We start from the raw sequence: 27,657 nt of genomic DNA on the forward strand, positions 1-27,657 counted from the left end.
CCCACTGTATCCTTTGTCAGTCTACTATACTATCCACAACACCACCAACCTTCGTATCATCTGCAAACTTACTAACCCACCCATGTACATTTTCATCCAGCTCATTTATACACATCACAAACAGCTGAGGTCCCAGTACAGATCTCTGAGGAACACTACTAGTCACAGACCTCCAGCTAGAATAAGTTCCCTCAACTATTACGGGCAAGCTAGTTCTGAATCCAAACAGCCAATTCACTGTGGATCCCAGGCATCTCAATCTTCTGGGTGAGCCTATCATGAGGGACCTTGACAAATGCCTTCCTAAAATCCATGTAGACAACATTCACAGCTCTACCTTCATCAATCATCCTCGTCATCTCCTCAAAAAACTCAATCAAATTAGTAAGGCGCGACTTGCCCTGCACAAAGCCATGCTGACTGTCCCCAATTAGGCTATGGTTTTCCAAATGCTCATAAATCCTATCCCTAAGAATCTTCTCCAGTAACTTCCCTGCCACTGATGTGAGACTCGCCGGTCTATAGTTACCAGGATTATCCCTGTTTTCCTTCTTGAATAATGGAACATTAGCTACTCACCAGTCCTCTGGCACCTCCCCTGTGGCTAGAGAGGACACAAAGATATTGGTCAAGGCCCCATCAATCTCATCTCTTGCCTCAGGCCCTGGGGACTTATCCAGCTTAATACTCTTTAAGAGACCCAACACCACCTCCTCCTTTATCTCAAAATACCCTAGCATATTAGTAGGCTCCACACTGATCTCCCTCTCCTCCATATCCTTCTCCTTGGTAAATACTGATGCAAAGTACTCATTAAGGACTTCATCCACATCCTCTGCTTCCAAGCACATGTTCCCTTCTTTATCCTTGAGTGGGCCTACACTCTCCCTAGTTATCCTCTTGCTCTTGATGTATGTATAGAATGCCTTGAGATTCTCTTTAGTCCCACTTACCAAGGACTTTTCATGGCCCCTCCTGGATTTCCTAATTCCCTACTTGAGTTCCTTTCTGGCTTCTTTATAATCCTCAAGAGTTCTGTTTGATCCTAGCTTCCTAAGCTTTTCATACTTTTCCTTTCTCTTCTTGACTAAATTCACCACCTCTCTTGACATCCAAGGTTCCCTTACTTTGCCATCTTTATCCTTCCTTCTTACTGGAACATACCTGTCTTGTACTCTGTGCAAGAAAGGATTGGGTGGATGAGAGGAATTGAGCTTTACTAAAGGTGAATGGTGAGACATGCCTATTACATGGTAGAGAAATTGGCAGGGCCTCATCGTGTAACTTTTGTAATTTATCATCTTGGTTTGTCCTTGGATTATAAAGTGGGGCATTTAAACCCCCTACTCCATGACCTGTGTACAAAGACTAAACCTTTAGTGCAATGTGGAGGGAGTGCTGTGTTGTCAAAGGTGTTGTTATTAAGAGGAGATGTTAAGCTCATGTTCCAAACATTAAAGCTTCATGGTGCCATTGAAGAAAGACAGTTTTTCAAGTCGGGGGCAAAAGAAAACATCAAGAACAGATAAACTGGCTGTATGGTTCATCGCTGGGATATTGTTGGTGCAGAATGTCTGCTGTGTTTGTCTAAGCTGTAGCAGTCATTATTGACATTCATGATGAGAAGTTTTAGGGATGTGACATGGTGGCAGGTATTTATTTTATTTTATTCTTTTCACAATTTATGCTTCTTGAAGTATAAATTGCAAACCGTACCATTGAAATTAAGTCATCACCATCAAGGAAGAGTGAAACAAGCAGCCAGGAGATTACTTACCTGTTGCCAACTGCAATAGAACTGACATGATGATTTATTCTGATTGCAGCACTTCCTTTCAGGTTACTTGTGTTGTGTTAGGGATGATTGTTTCTCATCTCCATCCTGAAATCATCCAGAACGGCTCATAATTTCTCTGCTGCATTCCAAGTTGCTTAATCGCCTGTCTGTGGATGTTTCAAGCTCCTATTTCAGATTTATTAAGCAATATTGGTATTCCACAAGCAGTGATGTTGAACGGAAAATTATATTGCATTTCTTTTTAGAAGTTAAAGGAAAGTTATTGCCCCATGCTGCCATGGTTCATGAAATAAAATCCCTAAATTCCACACGATTGTGTGAATGTCCCACTGCCTCTTGACAAAACAGCACTATGACTTTGAGACTGAAATTAGCAAATAAACCAGAGCCTGGAAACTCTAGTGCACCTTTAAAGACTGCACTGGAATGGTGCTAATGTGCTGGAACAGCAACTGTTTTGGTCACCTTCCCAGAGCTTCAGTCATAAATTACCAGGTATTGCAGGATTTTGTGCATAAAAATGTGCCATCCAGTATTCTTCTGGAGACTGGGCTTAGGACATTGGAACCAGGCGCAGTTGGGCCTGATGGTAGGGGGGTGGCAGTGGGAGTTTAACATGTACTTCATTGAAACGTTTCATTCCTGTCCAAATCTGACATACATTTATTTTCACCTGTATTAAACTGCTGAATTTAGATGGCCATGACAAAGTCAAAAATCAATACCAGTTCAATAGTAGGTTACTAGCATATTGAGGAATATTCAGTGCAAGTCTGCATAAAGACATTTGTTCACTGACTTTTTAAACTCTTTTAGAATTCAACACAATCGACCCTTCTTTCTGTTTCTACATTGTAAAATGTCCTAAATTTTGCCAAGATTCTCACATATCAAATGCCTACTCTTCCTGTACAGTGAACCACTCAGCAGAAGAAGCTGGCATATCCTGAATCAACTGAACACTGAAAGTCAGAGAGTGCCTGGCAATTATCGGTCAGCAGTAAAATGACTATGAATTCTTAAAAATCATTTTGCAAAAATGTAGCTCAAAATATTACAAAATTAACAGCTTTTTTTCCCATGTGTGCCTAAACTGTGATCCATGCAGTGTATCTAAGTCTTAGCGAGAAATGAAAAGTGGTTTTGCCTTTCTTTAGTGCACAAGTTAACACTGTGCAGTCAATGCTCTTTATTAAATATGTTAAAGTAGTCCTGGACTATTTACCTTTTTTTAATCTGCTTGTACGAGGTGTAGGGTATTGTATTAAATGCTACATAGCTGCTGGATGTATTACCTATTGAATGAATCTTCCTGGTTCCTCATGTAGTGTGGCTAGGGATGGGTCCAACCATGCAGAATCAGTGGAGGATTGGACTGGAGTTTGTCACCATCACTGGAAAAGGTTGGGGCATAACCGATGTCTGAATGGGAATGAGATAGGCCAGAAATGGGGATGTGCGCAATGTAAGGGCCATAGATTAAGTAAATTGGGGTGGCTAGCAGGAGACTGTAAGAACAGGGGATGGGAGATGTCAATCAGTATGGGAAGCTGTCAACTTTGGTAAGTTTGGCAATGACTGCAGGTCCCTTAGTCTAGTGCTCCAGGATCACCAACACATTGTCCTGGGACTGCACTATGGCAGCTGCCCCGAGGACAACCTGGTCAAAGTACCCTTGAAACACTCTGAAAGAATCAGAATCAGAATCAAGTTTCTTATCACTAACTTATATGTCATGACATTTGTTGTTTTGCGGTAGCAGTACAGTGCAAAGGCATTAAATTACTATAAATGACAAAATAAATAGTGCAGAAAATAGGAACAACGAAGTAGTGTTCATGGGTTCATGAACCATTCAGAAATCTGATGGCAGAGGGGAAGAAGCTGTTCCTAAAGTACTGAGTGTACATCTTCAGGCTCCTGTATCTCTCCCTGATGGTAGGAATGAGAAGAGGGCATGTCCCCGATGGTGAGCGTCCTTAGTGATGGATGCTGCCCTCTTGAAGTGCCTCCTCAAAAAGAGTATTGCCCAAGGAACGATTATATCACTTGCATCCCTGATGTTGAAAGTACATTGGAGATGCAAGGAAGACTCATGTCTGAAAGTGAGTGGTTGAGTTACTATGACCTGGAAACACTATTTAATCCAAATTGAATTGCTTTTCTAAATTAAAAATTCTGCTTGATTGAATTTCTAGACTGATATTTAATACAGATCTTTTTCCCCTTCCCAATGTCTTATTTTCTTTGCCCTGATGTAATTAATTCATACTAATTTCTTATTCTATGCTTTTCAACAATGCTCCAGTATTCCATTAGTAGCAATTAGGTTACCTTGGGCAGGACAGCCAACGGCTATTAAACTTTCTTTCTCTTTTATTTTGTTCTCACTCAGCAGGAGTGGCCAGCTAATGAAGAAATGTGGAAAAATAAACCCTCTTAATATTTCACTTGCTTACCTCCCTGAAATGAACAAATCTAACATCAGCAGACAATGAGGTTTGGTGCGTAACAATCAAGTGGTTATTCCCAGATGTTGGAAAGGTGGAGGATGTTGACCCATTCCAAACTTTTTCAATCTTGCAGTGCCTAGACCAGAGACTTGTGGTCAGGAGGCGGAAAAGGTTGTTGTGAACATCCAAGAACAATTGCTAGGATGTGCCTGTTACTGACGTTTGTTGGTGACCCCACCACCAGCTTAGGTGATTGAGGAGGGTTCCTTGATTATCAAGACAAAAGAGACCACATATGTTGGAATCTGGAACTAAAGACAAAATGCTGGAAGAACACAATGGGTCAAGCACCATCTGGTTGAGGCAAAATGTGTAATTCAATGTTTTAGGTCAAAAGCTTGCATCAAGAGATGCCAATGTATCATAAAGGAGCTTTCCAGAGGCAAGAAACTGGAAAGTCCAGTAGGAGCAGTTGGCCCAGTCCTGAGGTATCCCAATCCCCTCATCCAAGAAAAAATATTGATTCTTCATCTAACAGCTTCTTTTATGAGGGTACTGAGCTAATTTTTTGTCAAACGTTTGGTTTTCTTTGGGGCTTCAGACCTCAGCAAGTTTGAGAATGCTCGCTGTGGTTCACAACTAGTCATTGAGATAATAGGCCTGCCCTGGGCGGATGTACATTGGATGGATTGTCCAGATGATCATTAGAGGGTTCACAGCCTCAGTGCCAACCCTCCCAGTCCTTGCCAAAGGTAGTCATTTTTAGAGATGGTGGGGTGGGAGAGAGAAAGCTCAGTCCCCAAAAGGCCTTTGTAAATTCATTATAGCACATAAGAGATTGAGTCAGTGAAGCAGTGGGACAGGTTGTGATCTTTGTACATATTTATTTCTGGTGCATTGCTAATCAGATTGCTTCAAATCCAATGACCAATTGAATTATTTACTTTATACATTAGTGGGATGTAATTTGGTAAAATGTTTCAGAAACTCATGGTGCTGGTGAGAAACATTGGTGACAATTGACATAGCAAAATTGAATGCAATTATGGACAAACAGTCATGGTGTCCTTGACTTCACACTTTTAATAAGCAAAACATTAAAAACTCTGCATTTTTTCTTCCTGGTTTGCTATCTATAAGAACCCTTTAACACTTTAATTTCCTACTCAACTGCTAGATGCCTTTGAACCGGTGCCTTACAGCAAATGATATCTGAAACTTGGGGGAGGAAGGGGTATATTCTTGCAAGAATCTTCTACAAAGTCAGGAGCAAGTGACGTTACCCATCACTGTCTACAAATTCTTGGCTAACCAAAAATTGGGGAAATACTTAAGGCAGGAAGTATCAATCCTAAGCAAGATTTGAAGCAATGCATCAATTGGTCTGTCACTGAGTTACACTTCAGGAGATCAAGAGTAGTATAATGGTTAGCGTAACGGTTTACAGCTCCAGCAACCTGGGTTCAAATCTGGCCACTGTCTGTAAGGAGTTTGTACGTTCTCCCCGTGTCTGCATGGATTTCTTCCGGGTGCTCCGGTCTCCTCCCACATTCCAAAGACGTACAGGTTAGGAAGTTGTGGGCATGCTATGTTGGCGCTGAAAGCATGGTGACACTTGCAGGCAGCCCCCAGAACACTACCCAAAAAGATGCATTTCACTGTGTGTTTTGATGTACATGTGACTAATAAAGGTATCTCTCTATCTCTCTCTCCCTCAATCAGAAAGGAATTAAAAGAAATGAAACAATTGGACTAGGGAAGGCTGAGATCATTCTGTCTCCATTTTGGAATTATATGTTTTGCATTTATCTTCAATTCTATTTGTTCACCTTTATTATTAATATCTGTGTAACAAAGCATACACCATTTTGGGAAGCAGGGAGATAACGATGACTTTAGGACATAAACTGCTCTGAGTGGAATCAGCTGAAGAATTAAGAAATTCAAGTTTGAGAATTTACAACACCATCACTGATGGCAGCAAGTTGTTACAGTTTACAGATAGATATACATCAGCAATATCCTTTATAAATATGAACATTGTTATGAATGGAATATATGTATACATTGCTTAAATGTATCACAACATAGAATGTGTATATAAACACCCATAAAACAAGTACATATGTTATACAAAGCCCTGGTTAGGTCACCTATGGGGTATTGTGTTCAGCTCTAAGCATCAAACTTAGGAAAAAAAGTTGTCCCTGATTTTAATTGCTTCCATAGCTTGTAATATCAGTAAACTGACAAGCAGAATATTGTTACAAAGAATCTGGTCATCAACTACAGTGGTTGAGAAGGCAACAGGGGCTCTGAAGGGAAGGGTAGATTAGTAACTTGGTTTATTATTGTCATATATACCAGGGTACAGTGAAAAACTTGTCTTGCAGAATGTTCATTCAGATCAATTCATTACAACAGTGCATTGCAGTAGTACAAGGTAAAACAATAACAGAATGCAGAATAAAGTGTTACAGAAGAAGTGCAGTGCAGGTAGACAATAAGGTGCAAGGTCATAACGAGGTAGATCAAAAGTCAAGAGGCTGTCTTAATGTACTAGGAAACTGTTCAATAGTCTTATAACAGTGGGATAGAAGTTGTCGTTGAGCCTGATGGTACATACTTTCAGGCTGTTGTATCTTCTGCCAGATGGGAGTGGGGAGAAGAGAGAATGTCCAGGGTGGGTGGGGTCTTTGATTATGCTGGCTGCTTTACCGAGAAGTGTAGACAGAGTCCATGGAGGGGAGGCTGGTTTCCATGATGTGCTGAGCTCTGTCCACAACTCCCTACAGTTTCTTGTGGTCACGGGCAGAGCAGTTGCCAAACCAAACCATAACCCATCTGGATAGGATGCTTTCTATGGTGTATTAATAAAATTTGATGAGTGTCAAAGGGGACTTTGTTAATATCCCAAGCAATGATTCTATACTGCCAGTGGTTTAATCCATTGATAAATGGGAGTTGCAGCCCAGGCCCACCATTCATTATGGAGTTAAACCGGCTGTGTGAATTCTTCTTGAATCTGCAGGCTACTTTACATACAGACAGTCTGACCACTCTCATTACATCAGTGCAAATGGTCACGTGGACTTCGCTCCACTATTTCCCTCAGCATTGAATGTATTACAAAGATATTGCAAGTCTAAGTATGAACTCCTGCATCATTTGCATTCTGATATTCATTCCAGTTTGAAGAATTAAATAAGTTAATGTCCTGCATGACAATGTGTGAAATAATTTTTTTGGCATATTATTTGATCATTTCACCCCTAACTTTTATTGTGCTATATCTGTTGTTCAACTTACCATCTGTCACTTACAATTTTATAAAGCAATGTTGTTCTCCAATAATTCCACTGTCTCTTTCTTATTTTCTAGATTCAAAGACTTTGCAATGTTTTGAGGGCTTTGGAAGAACAGTCTCAACATGTACCCTGGTACCAATATCATTTCATTCTACTCATCAATGTTTACATTGCTCTTTGAAGAAGTACAGCCTAGAACCACATCACTAAAACTAATAGTTTCAACTCTGTGATAAAGTTATATTACACCATGTACCAATTCATTATAATGTTTTCTTTTCTATGTATGCTAACGTATAATTTATCATATCTCATGGTTTAACATGCTGTAAGTGCTTTGAGTACTATGTTCCTTTCTGAGGGATGTGTTGGTCACTTGGTTACACATTTCCTCACAACAGGAAACTCCAGAGGCACAGACAGACATCTATTCGATCCCATTAAACCTAACCTATAACCTCCAAGGCAAACCAAACATAAATTACCTGATGCAATGGCTCAGAGGTGAGAAAGATGAGAAGGGAGTGAATATTAGACTCAATAAAGCTGACCAGGCCATCTCTGCAATACACAGGGATCAAAAAGTATTCATCTTCCTCACAGTCTGCGGAGGCAGAAGAGAATTGCAGAAACTGTATCCTGAATGTCCATAAGGGGCAGCTATCATTGAATAATTACTAACTCACAAATCATGACTGACCCTCTGGGGCCTGGGCCATGTACTCTGAAACAAACCAAGCTCCTGAACTCTTAAAAGCTTTCCTCATTAATTTTACTTATTCAGATGGGTTTTTAACCTTCATAAGCACTCTTGACATATCCCTAACCCTTTTTTTTGGGGGGGGGGGGGGGGTGGGTGGTCAATAAACATATCCTTTCAAAGTAGTTAAGTACAAGGAGACAAACATCAAACTGGCATTTTCACTTGCATCATCATAATGACAGCTGCAATCCTTGTCATCAGCATTAATATTTTTATTTAATTAGTTACGTTAACAAAAAGGAGAAAGAGTAAATATTTTAGGATAAGTGTATGAATAAGTGAAAAGGGAAAGCATTATTAAAGCTGAATGAGCATACAGAACATTTCTTCAATTTTTATTCAGACTACTCCATTAAAATTTCTCATCACCTGACCTGATTGCCTCCGCTGTAACTTTTAATTGTTGATCTTTTTAATTACAATGCAGATGCATCATTATAGAGTGTTAGCTATTCTTGTCCAGCAACAAAACCATATCATAATATAAGACCCATAAATCATTTTACAACTTGGCACTAATGTGCAGGGAAAATCTTAAGCATTTTTGTTTTTTTAGTTAATAATAAAGCTTCTAACATGGAAATAAAATAATGGTGAATTCATTCAGTCATGTCCTGAACAATTATTGTCAGTGAGAAGAAATGGTTTACATCCTTATCAAAGTTCAGAGGCTGAGACAAGGATGGGCAGAAATAAAGTATAAGGACAGAATTACCAGTCTAGAGGAAGGGTCTTGACCCAAAACATGACTGTCCATTTCCCTCCAGAGATGCTGCTGGCCTATGGAGTTCTTCCAGCAGTTTGCTTTGTTGCTCAAGATTCCAGCATTTGCAATCTCTTGTATGTCGACAGAGTTATTCCCACCAGAACAGACTGTTCTTTTGACATATTATATGCACATTAAATAGTGCCTTTGGTGTCCTGCCACAAATTTTGTCGTATGATATTTTTGTGTTCATAACACTGCTTTGGAAGACTTTCCCTGTATAGGATTTGAAATTTTTTTCACTGGGCTAATGTCACAGAAAATTACAGTGTAGAAACAGGCCTTAGAGCCAATGAAATCTACACCAGGATTTCACTTCACGTTGATCAGTTTGTTAAATCCCGGCTTCCTGCTTTCTCCATACACACTGTACTATCCTACTTTTCAAGCTGCTGTCTGATGGCTTCCAACAAGAAGTCGTAGACTTAGCTTCCTGTGTGCAGACCACTTTAAGTAAATATATACTTCAAACAATCCATATATTTTACCAATAATATTTAAGTAAAACTTGGAAGATCATGCACATCATATGCTATAGTGTCATTTTGATTTTTTTAGTAAAAGCATTTTTTTTATTTGGTGCTTTTGAAAAAGGACATATCAGTCGAATTACTGGGATCAACGTTCTTCAAAGGGCTTCATGTAACAATATCCATTTATTGTTGTTTCTGTCAGAATTTTGGTTGCATTTGACTACCCTATATTGTAGAATGGAACTGTCACCAACTTGCATCCCCCTTTCTGAGGTAGATATTGTGAAGTGACTGTAGATATTTTACAATTAACCTCGGGGAAAGTGAAGGAAAAACTTAAATACTGGGCTAGATCATGATTTTGTTCAACAGTGTAAAATTAGTGATTGTAAAATAGGAACCTGTTTAGAAACTATCCTAAATTTTACTTCTCTGAAACAGAGCACTATAATTCAGCAATGAGAAATTTAAGAGCCTTACTTAGTAACAAGGGGATTGCTAAAGGAATTGCTAAGGCTCTATGATCTCAAAAGAATGATTATTAAAGATATGAGTGTCATCTTCTTCACTAATGCAGCAAATGGTCCTTTAATTTGCTACATAAATGGCAGCCTCCTAATCTGTACCTTCCATGCTTCTCTGGTCAGGATGAAGAAGTAGAAATGACAACCTTGCAATGACAGTGTGAGCCTGACATTATCTGTCGACCCATTCACTCTGGGTTCCCCACCTGTAACAGTTCAGTCTAGGTCGACCCAATCATTGGAAATTGCAGGCCACCAGTGGTGAGCCATTATTTGTTTTCTCTCTCAGTTGTAAATAAGGTGGTGGCAAAATAGAATTCATGCATCAAGATTTGTTGCTTGGCTGAAGCATTCATTCCTGGTGATTACTTCAGGTGGGAAAGAGAGAAAATGGAAGGAGAGGAAGGATTTTGTTCAATTCCACACATCAGTGGGACTTCTTCCAAATATAAACTCACATTTTCATCACAGGTTGAATGCAAAAATATCCCAAATCTTTTCCAAGACAAAAATGACAGTAATGGCGGAGACAGCATGAAAGTGGCTACCAATTGCAAGATTAAAGAAGTCACATTTCTGAGAAATGTATGTTGATTATTCAAGCCTCTAAAACTGCTCCCAAGATTTGTTCCAGCTTCCTGACATTATCAACATATTTGGATATCTCAACACCGCCTTTTCATTTCCCGAACAAATTCAACTAGAGCAATCTTAATAATGTGAAAAAAATTGCGCAACACTTCCAAAGACAAATGTTTGATGACATCAAAATAATTAGTACTACATTATTACAAATGATTTTTTACTTAATATGAATATAATTACTTTGAAGTAATTTGCACATATTTGCTTGTATAGTATGAAATATAATTGCGGAAAATGTAATTAATTTTTACTAGACATTTGAAGTTGTATGTTAGAGCTGAGGAGACCAATTTCCCAATGTGATCACCACTTGCAATATGTGAAGCCCATTGTATTAGGCTTTGATTCATCCAGTGCCAAACCTCTGATTCTGCTGGAGGAAAGATACTGGCAGATTCTAGGGTAATATTGCTCAAGATTTTATATAGTAGTAACTTCAATATCATAGTTAGGAGGCAGAATACAATGTGCTAAGTCTTGAATGCTACTGATTGGGAATACATTTCTAGGCATATCTTTATTGTTGTTAGCTTACTAGTACCTACACAATTATATTAATTTGGTCTGGTTGACTCCATGAAGAAATCCCCATAGTCTTCTCAAGCACTACTCTGATTTTAGGTGAGCTCCAAATTGTTTGCTCAAGAACACCATGACTTAAAAGTGCCTTGAGTGATTTTTTTTACATTCAATTGTTTGTAGTTCATTCTGATTTGCTGAATTGAACTTTGTCCCTTATGCCTTGTGGATTTATTTTTTTCCCCTGCTACTAGCTGGCATTTTTCTATCGTTCAGTGCATCTAATCTACCGCCACCAATGACGTTCCAGCTGTCAGCACTTAGCTCCAACAGCCGCAAAAACATTTCTCACCATTGGAATTCTGTTTGGCTTCTAATGGACTTCCTGGCTTTGGAGCAGAAACAGAAAGAAGGGAACCAGCCCAGGTCTATGCGTGGTGAAACATTATGATGTGGCAAGGAGTAATTGACTGAATTCCAAGTTAGGCACAGCTCTTAAACCTACAGACTGCTCCATACACAACTCACTCCTACCAATATAATGGATCAAGTTTATGCCTTCATAACCATCTGGCATGTTTCCTTGTGGCCAGCAAGTATTTATCAAACATTCTAATTAAGTGCAACTAGTTGGTTTTGTCACTGCTTACTCCTTCGTTATTTCAGTGCATGCTGTCTGCTTCCCAACCTTGTGTTGCTTCACAACGAGAGGAGTAAGTACAGGCCACTCCCTTTTGGCAATCTGGTGACTTACTTGTAGTAACTTGAAGTTGGAATCGGGAACCTTCTTCAAGGCCTATCAACCAATGTCCAAACAATGACCTGGGAGATATCCAACCAAAATCTACCTTGCCTATTTTTCAGGCATTATGCCAGCCACCTAAAACAGTTTTTAGGCCCTTAGATATATGAATGAGGCCTGCTTAAAGACCCTTCACAAGAATTTAAATTTGCAAAGAAAGAAGTCAAAGTTTGGCTTGTTCTACTGAAGATTTTTAAATGGTTGCTGGACTTAGAGCAACAGGGATGATTTTTGTCATTACAATATGTGTGACTTCACCATCTCTCAGTGAAAGAGCAGAATACTTCCCCATTGCCTTTGCCTTACAGCATGTTTAAGGTTGGGAGTACATCCCCCATTGGCTTGCATCCTACAGGCAATGCACACCATTTTCACCTGCAAAAAAACTGGGCATCCAAGGGGAAAGGCCATCTTTGCAGGGATATTGCTATGTGTTGTGAGACAACTGGAATAGGAGCTGTGGGAGTGGCAGTTTGTTTGAGTGAAGGAGATGGTTTTCAGCTTGTTCTTGGATGTGCTATGAGGGTGCTGTGGAAAATGTTGAGGTGCAGATCTCCTTATCAGAGTGCAAGCATGCCAGGTTAGTGTTAGATCTTTTCAAGTGTACAAGTGTACTGATGAGCAAGATGACCCAAGAATAGTGAGGGTGATGTGCATGTTGCCTTGCCTACTCTGCCAAATTGTTTGAAATACTAATGGCATGGACTTGCAACCTTATGGCTGACAATGTGTCACCTCTGCCGAGAGGTAGTGCCACCTTCCAATGGCATGAGTGACTTATCCGGAAGCGGCTTCCATTCCTGAAGTCTGATACCTCATAGTGGACATGCATATCTGTAACATCATGTCACCCTTACCCCTGCCCAGGTGCAATGTGTTGGTCCCTTCATTTGATTGTCTGATCAAACCAAAACCACAAGATCTGAACTGAGTGAACCAAGAAATAAATTTCATCGAGGTTCAGATAGAACTATCCTTTTTTAATGAAAACAGGACAGAGTATGTTGGAAATATTCAGCAGGCCAGGCAAACCCTCTGGAGAGAGCAAAAAATTGGGTTAATTTAAAGACTTCATTATAATTTCCACACTCTCCAACAATTAAAACCCATCTTATACAGATTTAATCCGACGACTGTTTCAGTCGCTATGGAAGTAGTTGACCCAGGAAATTCTGTGTAAGCGCTGCTCTAAGCCACAATCCTTTCTCCATCAATATGAAACTAATGCAGTGTGCTGCACAGAAATTCTAAACCCTCCTGTTATGTTTGCTGCAAATTAACTAAATTGGGAGGCTTGTTTTCCACCCTAAAATTAGGCTTTACCCATAGAATCAATTCCCCCAATGAAGCCTCCACCAAGAGGGGATAATTGTAACACGTCCACTGGTAACTTTGTCCACTAAATCATACTTCAAACTTAAATTGCCATCTCTTTCTAAGGGCCTCTGTTCTCCCTATTCTATGAACTTCCCCACACCATCTCCCTAAGCTGTTTTATTGTACGGAGGCAGAAAAACAAAGTATTTACTGAGAAGTTATCATTTTGTGTTAATAGATACTGTTAGAATGCAAATAAATCATAATCAATTCTTCTCATCTCTGAAATATCCTGGAATATCCATATGAATAGTTTTGTGTTCGTTTTGCCTTTTCCCTTCGTGTCACACAGGAAGAAATTATACTGGTTGACTTTGACCATTTATAATAGTGAATCACTTCCTATCTCCATTCCTTCTCCTCCCCTGCACTATGCAGAAAATAATCCCCGGCAATTAAGATTTGACCGAAGCAATATTGATTTTATGTAGATGGATTATTCATTTCCCAATAATCTGAGCTATGCCCAATCTTTATCGATGTTAACACACAGGCAATTCTGAATATGGCTCCTGAATGGCAATGAGAAGTGGAAACCTTGAATATTCTTTTTCATTTCAGATTCTATCGTAATAATTTGTACAGCCCATTTCTACACTGCTGGAGTCAAATGATACAATATATATGAGGAATTAAATCTAGGATCCTCCTCTACCACAATACTACCTTAAGTTGTGTACTAGCTCAAAAGATCTTTGGAAGCCTTGGCAGACATACAGTAAAATTCCTTTCATCCAGCACCCTTGGGACGTTGGTAGTGCTGGACTGGAAGATTTTCCAGATTATTGTGTTACTCCCAGTAATATGCAACACACTTTTTTGTGTGGCACATAGTAGAATAATACACTTCAGTGAACCAGGTGAGTTTAAAGAGAGCAGAAAATATACAAGCACTCTGAACTCTGGTTCAAGCTGCAAACCTACCCATGTTTCTGACCACTGGTGTTCTGGACCACAGGTCCGGCTTCACACCCACCCCACAGTCTGGATCCCAACTCTAGACCCCTGGGTCTTGCTACACTTGCTTGCGCTCTGGACCCTCAACTTACATTCCCAACAAATGAGTGGGCCAGAAGCCAACCCTTCAAAATTTCTGAACAATCGGATGCCAGATTCATAGAGTTTTACACTAATTTTAAAGTAGTGGTCTCTCTTATTACGGACTGTATACAAGTGCAGATCATGCCCAGGAGTAGCAGTAAAGCCGTTAACTAGGAACAATGTCACTTCATTTATATTAATTTCATGTGTATATGTGCAGGTCCACTTATCTGGCAGAAGAATTAATTATTAGGCACCCATGGATCGGGGATCAATTCCCAGTGCTTGGGTATCATTTCAAGCAATTTATAAAGTAGGCATTCTTGCTGAATTGTTATACATCTGCTATTACTTTTACAGCTAAATGTAGATCCAGGATAACTGATTGTTCATGATGGAGTCATAACTTATCAGATTACATGTACTGTTTGTTATACAAATGTATATTACATTCACACTTTAATCGCTTTTAACAATCATTTGCACCTTCAGTTCTGAGGCCTACTATGATTATCTAAATCTTTGGCAAATGAACTATTGGAAAATAGCATTTAGCTCTTAAATTGGAGATTTAGTTTTAATTTACAAAACAACAGGCACAGTAGTGTAGCGGTTAGCGTAACGCTTTATAGCGCCAGCGACTCGGGTTCAGTTCCGGCTGCTGTCTGTGAAGAGCTTGTACATTCTCTCCGTGTCTGCGCGGGTTTCCTCCGGGTGCTTTGGTTTCCTCCGACATTCCAAAGATATACGGGTTAGGAAGTTGTGAGAATACTATGTTGCGCCGGAAGCGTGGCGACACTTGTGCGCTGCCCCCAGAACACTCTATGCAAAATATGCATTTCACAGTGTGTTTCGATGTACATGTGACTAATAAAGATATCTTATCTTATCTTATAAAATGAGATTACTCTAATAAATTTCCACTATGACTTCAGCAGTGAACCTGCCTGAATTTCGCCCAAGATTTTGATATGCCAGGTACTGACTCGAAGTCAGGGATTCTGACAGATCTCAAATAGTACCATTGATATAGGAGGAGACAAAAATAGATTAGGGCAGGTCTAGTTCAGGAGGTCCCAAAGACATGAGGCAGACTTGCATTTTATTGGCAGAGTTGCAATTGCTGACACTAACTGTGATTCCCAGACAGGTCTTAGAATCATTCCACTGCGTTCAGGATGGGATTAAGCCCTTCACCCCATGAATCTACAGGAACGTTCTGAAAGCATTTTCCATGAAAAAGCAGCCATGAACAAGAGGAGAAGTTCGGTCGGAGGGACCCAGCTCTCTTGTGACCCACATCTCGGCTTCTCAAACATGGCAGACACTCTCTATGTGCACAAAGTAGTGCAGCAACATGCAAACAAAATTAAGAAACTGCCATAAAATTCTCTAGGATGCTCCCTGTAAGCAGAAGCACAAGTGAACAGTTGATCCACAGGTTTTTGAGTCCATTTGTTTTTTGGGCATGAAAAGAAAAATAGTTTTTTTTTCCATTCTAGTCAGCTTAAATCCATTGAACTACTCTTCCATTAAGCTCTGCTTTATTTACAACAGGCTTTATTTCAACAGGTTGTGGTCAGATAAAGTACTTTCCCTTTGCTAGTATTTACTTTTCATATGGGCAATACTTGATCTTTCTAAAACTTTAGCTGCAGATGCAAGTCATTATTCTGTGGGATTTCCCCTCATTATCAGTAAGCAGACTGCATAAGATATTGCTCTACACACTATTTTCAAATATAATTTCTTCTTTAAACGAGTCACTTGTGGGGGAAATGACTTACTCCTGTTTCAATTTGCGCTAAATTATCCTGCAAGCACTTGAAAAGCAGTCTGTGCACACACAGACCCATTACTGTAGATTGCTGCAAGAACCTGGACAAGACAGAGATACAAATAGTGATTGAGTTGGAAGTAAGAATAAAGTAATAATGTTTTGAGGCCCAGAGTTTGACGTAATGAAATAGATAGTCTTCTATTTCACAAGTTGTCACTTTATGGTTGTTTTGGTCAGTAGGACAGGATAGTTTAACTGAAGTGATCCTGTCATGTTTGTGTTAGAAGTCCTTCCTTTAATGTCCTGTAAGCAGTTGATTCGTATCTCGCCTATCTCGGGGCAGGCACGGTAGTGTAGCGGTTAGCGTAACGCTTTACAGCGTCAGACACCGGGGTTCAATTCCGGCCACTGTCTTTAAGGAGTTTGTACGTTCTCCCCGTGTCCACGTGGGTTTCCTCCTGGTGCTCCGGTTTCCTCCCACATTCCAAAGATGTATGGGTTAGGAAGTTGTGGGCATGCTATGTTGGCACCGGAAGAGTGGTGATACTTGCGGGCTGCCCCCAGAACACTCTACGCAAAAGGTGTACTTCACTGTGTGTTTCAATGTACCTGTGACTAATAAAGATCTTATCTTATCTATCTTATTCTCCACAAACTACAGTGATTGTTTTTTTTAAACCAAAGCTTTGCAGCACCTCGTCATTACATACCATACTTTCTCTTTGACCTTTTTTTCTACATTATGCTCTCCTTTACCAAACTTTCTTACAATGAGAAACATGTTACTGACTGTCCCTGGGTAACAAATGGGTTCCGTTTTTACAGATATCCATGTTGATTTTCCTTGTAGGTAGGAAATAAACAAAAATCACTTCATATGTTAACCACGCCTCCACAGTTTTGTAATGAGTGCATCAAAAGCACATAAGACTGATGATAACAAATAATTACTAAAAATGAACAGAGAGAGGAACTTAGTTCTGCTATTCATAGGAATGAATGTTTGTATGTATGTTGGACTTCTGAATTTAATAATATTATGAGCTCATCCATATGTAGGAACGTTCATAAGTTCAGTGTTTGGGGATGGCCTGTCTTTAAGTTGAACCAGGTGCCCAATGGTACCTACAAAATATTACTAATAAAGGGTATGATTCTATGTGGACATGAACTTTTTGTGGTTTCCCAGCTGTTACTGTAACATCCTCCTGCTGAAGCCATACCAGGTTGTACAAAGTGCAGGTTGTGACGTGATCTGTATCAACAGAGTAGATAATGGCTTCAAACTCGTGCACCAACTCATGCGGCTCACAATACAGTTGGTGGGATACAGCATTTTCAAATATGTTTTTTTAATCTTTTTGATTTTGCGCATGGGGTTTCACTGAACTTTTGAGGGCAGCAGTTTCTCATTGATTGACTCCAGGAATTGACCTCAACAAATGGAGCCACATTCAGAACATGGTAATAAATTTAATATTTTGAGACAAAGGAACCCTAGAAGTACCTTCTACCCTTAATCAAATCCATCTGGGAGAGTATTTAGAGTTATCTCTGGGCCCAGGTTGCAACTTATATAAGGTGGAGACACAAGACATATATAAGGTTACAGTTCGTCGTAGGAAGTGTACAATGGTCACAATTCCTGAGCTAATGTAGCACAAAGCTTTCTATAGATCTAAGGACAAAGGGTGAAAAACCCACCTGCTCTTCTCTCTGTCAGGATTTTGATTAAATTTTAAATGTTTTGGAAATCTATAGAGTCCAGTTTCCACTCTAAATTTTGGCTTTACACTCAGATTCACACTAACCCAACTGTCCCCATCATCTCTTGCTCTGCTCTCTTTACAAGGCCTGGAATCTCTTCCCTTATGATCTAGAGAATTGACTATGGAGGATGATCACTCTCTCAGCACCGATGGAAGTTGCACCCCAGCAATTTGTCGGTGCAATTAAGGAGAGGAGACTTCTTGAGGTGAGGTGGGAATATGGTAAACTCACTGCCAAAAATACAGTGAAAACCTTAAAGCTGGATAGATAAAACCACCTCCATCAGTGCTCAAATGATGGGCAACAGACTCAAAGTAAATCACACTCTTCATTTGCCACTGTTACAATTCTTCTTAAGTTAATCATGCTCCTGAACCTCGTGATCTAGAAATCCAAGGGAAGACCATTTGAATACTCCACACGGAAACACTCAGGCAACAGGCCTGGATCACAAAATAGGTTTGTAAGAGAGGAAATTGGAGACAGGACAGAAAAATTGCTATGAGGAGTTGAAACAATATCTTCACCCCAATAGACAGTGCAGGTCTACAGCATCTTGAATGCACCTCCCCATCCTGTACAGGTGACTGGGGGTGTAAATACGTTCTGTCACAGAGTTTGAGTTGAATGTACACCGAGCTTACATTCATGTAGACCTTGACGAGCTCATTAATGGAAGCAATATTAGCCATTAAATAATTCTTGGAAGGAAAAAGTTTATTCATATCACTGTAGTGGAACAAGAGGGAAAGAAAACATTAATTTCCTTTTATGGGCATCTAGAAAGCTGAGAGGCATTCTATATGGTAAGAGTTTCCTGACCTTCAAAGACAAGTTTGAATCTGAATGCTAAAGGAAACTGAATTTTCTCCACCAGAATGCAGAAAGATGCTGAGTTATAGCACAGGAAGCAAGGTTGAGACTGGAAATTTTGTGTGATTGTACCTAATTATATGAATTCAATTTTAAGTTAAGAATGAAATGACTTCACTATTCCATCAAACCAACAGCAGTAAATGTTCATATCCACAATGCATTTGATTTCACTAAAATATGTTATAGAACATAGAATATTACAGCACAGTACAGGCCCTTTGGCCCACAATGTTGCGCTGACATTTTATCCTGTTCTAAGATCTATCTAACCCTTCCCTCCCACATAGCCCCCCATTTTTTTCTTTTTTTGTACACTTTGTACACTGACATCATTGTAATAAAAATTACATTACGTAATGTTCTGCATTATGAATGACTCAATACAATATTATTTAATTTTGAATCACATGGTTCAATTGAAGGAATGTGTAATTCACATAAAACAGAATATTATTACTTGTCAGTGATGACTCAGTGTAATCAAAGACAGTTAGTTTGTTCAGGAATGTAGTGGTACATCCCAAATGTGAGTTTCACCTTGCATCAGCTGGCATTAGGCTCTATTTATTATCTGGTGAGTTCAGAACTGAAGACGTAATTTAGCCTTGCAGTTTACTGACAGTGAGTTGCATTGTTGGATGTACTAATCGAAGATCATATGGTTCACAATGTTTCATAGAACAATCCAAGGATACCCAAAACTCTTCCCAGTGTTTTGTCAAGTATTCTTCACCCAACCAATGTGACCAAAAACAAGTGGGAACAAAGCATTTGAATATGATGGATGTTAACAGGTCTATTTCAGGACAATATCATACTGGTGTTCAGGTGAAATTGATAGACTAGCTCTATTTTTTTAGAACATGATTGAAACCTGTTACAGATTGAGGAATTGTTAACAAGCACTGATATTCAAGCTCTTACATCTAGAATGTTTAAGTGAAAGCTCCTGAGAAAATATCATTCACCTTCACAATGCATTTGATTTCACTAAAATATGTGACTAACAGCACTGCAATTAAACTATATTATGCAAAGTCCTAAATTAAGAATGGCTCCATACAATATTATTACATTTGACAATGAACATGGTTATCTTGTAAGAGAATTCCAATATAATTAATGGAAATGATGATAAAATTTAAACAGTTAATTTTTTTGTGGTGATGTGGTTGGAAAACCTTGCAATCAAACAATGGGAATGGTTATTAAATCTTAAGACATCAGTGGCGAACCATGTTAGTGGGACTGTGAATTGTAGAACTGAGGTTGCAATGTTACTGGCTTCTCTTTAATGCCTGCTCACTGAGAGTGCAAATGATTACAGAAACACCCCCTATACAACAACATAAATTGTATTAAAGTACACCATTGTGCCACCTGTTGTGGGACTACCTTGGGAGAAAAAGCCATTTGCCTAGTGTTCCATTAAGAAGAAAATGCTTGTTTCTGCATTCATATAAATATTGTTCAAATAAATATTCCAGAGGTCCCATTGCATGAGTTAAGATGATATAAAAAAATGCTGCTGCTGAATTGGATTGAGTGTAAATTGCAGGATATGTATTGCACAGTCTGAGAACATAACTCCTACAATTGGCATCAACAGCCAGCTGTAGCCACAGGGTGTTTTCAAATTGGATTTACCTGCCTAAACATCATCACATAATTTATGATGTGCCAGATTTACTTGTGCAAAGTAGCTATTAAATAAGTTTGCTCATGTCTATAAACTACTGTAGTTTGCCAAGTAGCTAATTTCAAGTGTTTCCTTTTACCTATATTCCATTTGCCAGTATACCTTTAGGCAATGGAACATGAGGCAAATTACTTCACTGCAGCTGAAAAAAATATAACTGTAAACGTAAGAACTGTGTTTTGATTGATTATTTAACCTTTGTTTCCATGGGTTTTACTTTATCATGTTTCTGCAACATCAGTCCATAATCTTTGTCAGCATACCTCAGAAATTGTCAGAAGGTAAAAAAATATGGGACTGATGTTGCAGTCCTCCACCCTTTCTCCCAGTCAGAGTTACAACAAAAGTGCTTTCAGATCTAAATGAAGCGAGTCACAGCATTCTCTCTGTGTTGTCACAACAGATTTATCAAGTCCGTCTGATGTGGTTTCAAGCTCTCTCATCTCCTTCATGTTGTCAAAGTCCTGCCGTCACTGGAAAGGTACATAGCTCTTTGAGAGGATTAGAGGATAGAACATAATTTAATCCTCTGTTTAAAAAAAAGTGTCAGACGTAGCTTTAGAAGTGCAAGTGGACATAGTAGGGGTAAGTAAGGGACACTAGTCAAGGGTTAGATGAGAAGCTTTAATCACTGCTGTTTTTACTGAAATTTAAGTCTTCCATTTAAAAGCTTTCTGGTCGTTTTTTTTATATACCTGCTTTGTCTTCATAGATACACAAACCAAAATGTAGCTGACATTGATTACATTAATGTGAAGTATATTTATTTTCAATTTCCTTTGTCACAAACCAGCAACAAAAGAAACACACTGAGCATGATTCAGTGTTAAAAACTATTTTATTAATCACTACTTATGATAATACGTAAAAGAAAAGTAAAAATGTTAGTATGTTAGAATTCAAAAAATGTTAAACCTCGAACGTTAACCCCAAAACTAAACTCGTCGTGTGTGTGTGTGACAAAGTCCAAAACTCCCAGTTCCTGAATGGTTCTTAAAGTTCAGTTCCGCAAGCCATAAGGTGAAACATGAGCAAGGGCTTCTTCAACAACCACCGTTGTCTGAAGATAAGATGTAGATGTAGAAAAACATAGAGAGAGAGTACATACGAAATCCAAATGTTCCACGATGGAACCCAAACGACACTTCAGTGTTTACTCGGTAGTGACTTCCTCACCCCGAAAAGCATCCGAACCGTGGTCGTTCACACACAAATACCTGTTTCCTTCTACAGGTCAGCAACAAAGTGAACTCCACCGGATTACTTCCAACTTCCATACATGGATTTCAGTGGCAAACACAGTTATTGTTTCTCATCCATCGATAGAGAAAACAAGCAGGCTGGTGTCTCTCTCCCTTCTCTCTCTCTCTTCTTCTTCTTCTTCTGCCTTCTTCAACAACGTCATTACGTCCTTTATCTTCTATTGACGTAAGCACGCCCCACACACACATACACACACACTCTCTATCTTAAAGGGACTTTCACTGAGTCCGTAACACCTCCCACCTAAAAAAAAATTTTCCCAAGAAAATTTTAACCGCGCATAGTTAGTAATGTTAATAATTATCATGCTACACAACTACAGACTATCAGATTAGTACAGATACATGTTTCCCATTTAACATCGGGAAAGACAATCAGCAATCACATTATCTTTGCCTTTAATGTGAGTAATCATGAGATCAAACTCTTGCAAAATTAAACTCCAGTTTAACAGCCTTCTGTTCTTGTTTTTGACTCGGCTCAGAAACACCAATGGGTTATGATCTGTATACACAGTCAATGGTTTCTGAGCGGTGCAAACATATACACTGAAATGTTGCAAGGCTAAAACAAGCGACAGTAATTCTTTCTCTATGGTGGAATAATTCTTTTGATGCTCATTAAATTTCTTTGAAAAGTAAGCTACAGGATGGTCAATATCATCAAGGTCACCCTTCTGCAACAACACAGCTCCTGCAGCTTCATCACTGGCATCTACTGCTAATGAAAATGGCTTTTCAAAGTCAGGTGTTCTGAGCACAGGATGGTAGCATAAAATGGCTTTCAGCTTCTTAAATGCTTCTTGACAAGAATCTGTCCAAACAAACTTTACTCCCTTCTTCTGAAGATTAGTTAGGGGAAGAGCAATATCAGCAAAATTTTTACAAAATTTTCGATAATATCCAACCATTCCCAAAAATCTTCTAACAGTCCTCGTACCTGTGGGAATAGGGAACTCAGATATTGCTTGAACTTTTGCCTGAACAGGAGCTTGCTTGCCTTGACCTACAACATAACCAAGATACGTCACAGTGGCATGGCCAAATTCACTTTTAGCCAAGTTAACTGTAAGGTTAGCCTTGGAAAGTCTTTCAAACAACCTTTCTAACGCAGAGATGTGATCTTCCCATGTATCATTCCCAGTCACTAAGTCGTCAATGTAGGCATCTGTATGTTTTAACCCATGAATCACTGAATTAATCATTCTTTGAAATGTTGCCGGAGCATTTTTCATTCCAAATGGCAAAACATTGTATTCATACAATCCAGAAGGGGTTACAAAGGCTGAAATCTCCCTTCCTCTATCTGTTAATGGAACACACCAGTACCCCTTTAATAGGTCAATCTTTGTAAGAAATTTTGCCTTTCCCACTCTGTCTATGCAATCATCCACCCTAGGAATAGGGTAAGCATCTGACTTTGTTACAGCATTCACTTTCCTGTAATCTGTGCAAAATCTAACAGTTCCATCAGGTTTAGGTACAATAACACAGGGCGAACTCCAATTTGAAGTAGAATGTCTAATAATATCATGTTCCAACATGTATTTTATTTCCTGATCAACAAGTTTACTTTTTTCCACATTCATTCGATATGGGTGTTGTTTGATTGGTTTTGCATCCCCAACATCAACATCATGGGTAATTATCGATGTTCTGTTTGGAACATCTGGGAACAGATTTTTAAATTTTAAAATTAATTCTCTCATCTGTTGTTTTTGTGAAACTTGTAAATGGTCCAACTTCGTTTCAAGGTTCTCCAGGATATTTTGGTTTTTTAGTTTCGATGGAACAATATTTGGTCTAAATTGGCCTTCCTCAACATCAACATCAGGCATTCTAGAAACAACCTTTACACCATCCACCAAGGCCACAACTGAATCCCTCTCATAATAAGGTTTTAGCATGTTTACATGACAGAGTTGTGTTTTCTTGCGTCTATCTGGTGTTTTGATTATATATGTTAGATCAGTCACTCGAGATTCAATAACATAGGGTCCAGAAAAACGAGCTTGCAAGGGATTATTTTGGCTAGGGAAAAATACCAACACCTTTTGCCCCACTGCGAATGTCCTAGGCCGAGCACGTCTATCAAAATATGTCTTCATTCTTATCTGGCTTGTTTTCAGATTCTCTCTCGCTAGCTGGCAGACTCTCTCCAACCGAGTTTTAAATTTTTGGACATAGTCCAACAGACTCAAATGAACTTCCTCATTAACCATTGCTCTCTTAACAACTCCAAAGGTCCTCTCACCCTATGTCCAAACACAAGCTCAAACGGACTAAATCCTATTGACTCCTGGATCGATTCTCTAACGGCAAACAAAAGTAAATGGATACCTTCGTCCCAATCCTTGGTGTTTTCAAAGCAATAAGTCTTCAGCATATTTTTGAGAGTAGAATGAAATCTCTCCAGAGCTCCTTGAGATTCTGGGCGATATGCAGATGATACAATCTGCTTTGCTCCCAGCTCATAGACTATTTGTTGAAAAATTTTTGACATAAAATTACTACCTTGATCAGATTGGATTTCTTTTGGCAAACCAAACAAGGTAAAAAATTTTACAAGAGCCTTTGACACCGTCTTGGCCTTAATATTTCTAAGGGGTATTGCCTCTGGAAATCTAGAAGTGGCACACATGATGGTTAACAAATACTGATTTCCAGTCTTAGACTTTGGTAATGGACCAACACAGTCCACAATCACCTTCGAAAAGGGTTCACCAAAAGCAGGAATTGGCTTCAAAGGAGCCACAGGGGGTTTTTGATTTGGTTTACCTACCATCTGACATGTGTGGCAGGTTCGACAAAACATCACCACATCTTTTCTCAAACCAGGCCAATAGAATTGTTTCAAGATCTTCCCTACAGTTTTATTCACACCAAAATGACCACCCAAAGGCATACTATGGGCCAGGTTTAAAATCTCATCCCTATAAACTTTTGGAACAACAACCTGATGAATAACTTCCCATTCCTCAGTAACAGGAACATGAGGAGGTCTCCATTTCCTCATTAACACTCCATTTTTGACATAGTATCCAGTTGGCACTTTTTCAATCTCCTCACATGAGAGTGCTTTTTCTTTCAATTCTGTCAACTCAGGGTCCTTTGTCTGTTCCACCATAAAATCCTTCCTCGACAAAGACAAATCTTTAAATTCAGGCTCACTATAAGGATGTTGATCCTCCAATGAAGACAGAAAAGTCTCAGATAAGGCATCATAATTTTCTTCCTGTTTAGGACTGTCACAAGGAACCACATCAGACTGCACCGGACTGTCTGTCTTGGCTAATTCTCTAGCTCTAGCTCGAGTCACCGCACATGATGGGTAAACATCTGGATCATCCTCAGACTCATCAATCCTTGGTTTGGTTGTTAACCGTACCACAGGATCACTTTCTCCATTTGCAAGGTCATTTCCCAATAACAAAGAAACTCCTTCCACTGGCAAACTAGGTCTTATCCCTATCTCGACTGGTCCTTCTACGAACTTTGACTTTAAAATCACCCTGTGAAAAGGGACAGACATGGTCTCACCTGTAACGCCTCGTACTAGATTTACTTCACCAGTGTCACTTTCTTCACCAAAATTTAAAACACTGTCCAGCAAGAGAGATTGACTAGCCCCAGTATCTCTAAGAATTTTCACTGGCACCTGGGGTGACTCATCATTCAGTGAAACAAAACCCTCTGATACATACGAACGGAATTCTTTTCTCACCTCCTCCAACTTTTCCGCTTTTCCCTCTTGCAAGGACTGATCTTTAACAGCATCTCCTGAACCTTTTTGATTTTTAATTGCCTGAAAGCAAGCATTGGGCCCAGCTTCCTTCTTTTTCTTCAAAAGGGCACAATTAGATATCACGTGGCCAGGTTTCCTACAGTAATAACAAGTACGCTCAACAGATTTCTCCAGCCCTGGCTTCTTTTCATCTTTTCCTTTTTGATTACCTCCCAATTTAATCTCTGGTTTACCTGGATTGTCTTTGTAACTCTTTTGAAAGGTTTTAGGTTGTCCCCATTTGGATTTATGGGTTAAAGCATAATCATCTGCCAACCTAGCAGTTTCTTGTAAAGTTTCCACTGCCTTTTCATTTAAATATGTTGTTAATTCAGCTGGAACACATCTTTTAAAGTCTTCCACTAGTATCAATTCTGTCAATTTATCATAATCCCCATCTACATTTTTAGCCAGGCACCATCGTTCAAAACATATTCTCTTTCCATTGGCAAATTCCATATAAGTCTGATCTGCAGATTTCCTCAAGTCTCTGAATTTTTGTCTATAAGCCTCAGGGACCAATTCATAGGCCTTCAAAATAGCTTGTTTTACCTTGGTATAATCAGCTGCATCCTCAACAGACAAAGCAGAATAAGCTTTTTGAGCTTTACCTTTAATCACACTCTGTACCATAAGAGCCCATCCTTTCCTTGGCCAGTTTGAACTCACAGCAACCTTTTCAAAATGTTGGAAATACTGATCAACCTGATCTTCTTCAAACGGAGGGACTAATCGAACCTCCCTGCTGGCTGAAAAACCATCATCAGAATCAGATTCCGAACTCCTACGCTTCATTTGTAACTCATGCTGCCTCTGTTTTTCCTTCTCCTCACTATCCAGCTCCATCCTCTTCAATTCCATCTGCTTCATTGCTAGATCAGCCTCTATCTTCATCTGAGTTAGCTTTTGTTCAGTCTCTAATTTCTTTTGTTCAGCCTCTAATTTCTTTTCCTCTTGTTCGGCCTCTAATTTCTTTTGTTCTCGTTCAGCCTCTATCTTTAACTGGGTTTGCTCTCGTTCAGCCTCTAATCTCTTTTGTTCTCGTTCAGCTTCTAATTTATTTTGCTCTCGTTCAGCCTCTATCTTTAACTGGGTTTGTTCTCGTTCAGCTTCTATCTTTGCCAGCTGCACCTGTGCCTCAGAAATTGCTATTTCACTGCCAGGAAACTGTTTTAACACTTCCTTCTCAAACACCTTCTTTTCCACATAATGGCCAGCTATCAATCTCTGAATATCTGCCTTTCTCATAGACTGCTTTACTTCTGTAAGGTTTAACCTTGTAGCAATCTTTATCAAATCATCCTTTTTCGCCACCTCCAATCCTTTTTGGGTTGGTGACTCCAAAAATGCCTTAATATCCATTGCTGCTGGTTTCCACACACACAAGCCAATTAAAAAGAATTTATCAGACCTCCCTCAAAAATCTTTGGATTGAATCTCGAACAAATCTCGTCAATCTGGGGTACAATCCCAGACGACACTCATTAACCTTGGGAACTATCCCGGACGAGCCCCCAATTTTGTCACAAACCAGCAACAAAAGAAACACACTGAGCATGATTCAGTGTTAAAAACTATTTTATTAATCACTACTTATGATAATACGTAAAAGAAAAGTAAAAATGTTAGTATGTTAGAATTCAAAAAATGTTAAACCTCGAACGTTAACCCCAAAACTAAACTCGTCGTGTGTGTGTGTGACAAAGTCCAAAACTCCCAGTTCCTGAATGGTTCTTAAAGTTCAGTTCCGCAAGCCATAAGGTGAAACATGAGCAAGGGCTTCTTCAACAACCACCGTTGTCTGAAGATAAGATGTAGATGTAGAAAAACATAGAGAGAGAGTACATACGAAATCCAAATGTTCCACGATGGAACCCAAACGACACTTCAGTGTTTACTCGGTAGTGACTTCCTCACCCCGAAAAGCATCCGAACCGTGGTCGTTCACACACAAATACCTGTTTCCTTCTACAGGTCAGCAACAAAGTGAACTCCACCGGATTACTTCCAACTTCCA

Source organism: Pristis pectinata, chromosome 5 (genome assembly GCF_009764475.1).
Source record: "Pristis pectinata isolate sPriPec2 chromosome 5, sPriPec2.1.pri, whole genome shotgun sequence".
NCBI lineage: Eukaryota > Metazoa > Chordata > Chondrichthyes > Rhinopristiformes > Pristidae > Pristis > Pristis pectinata.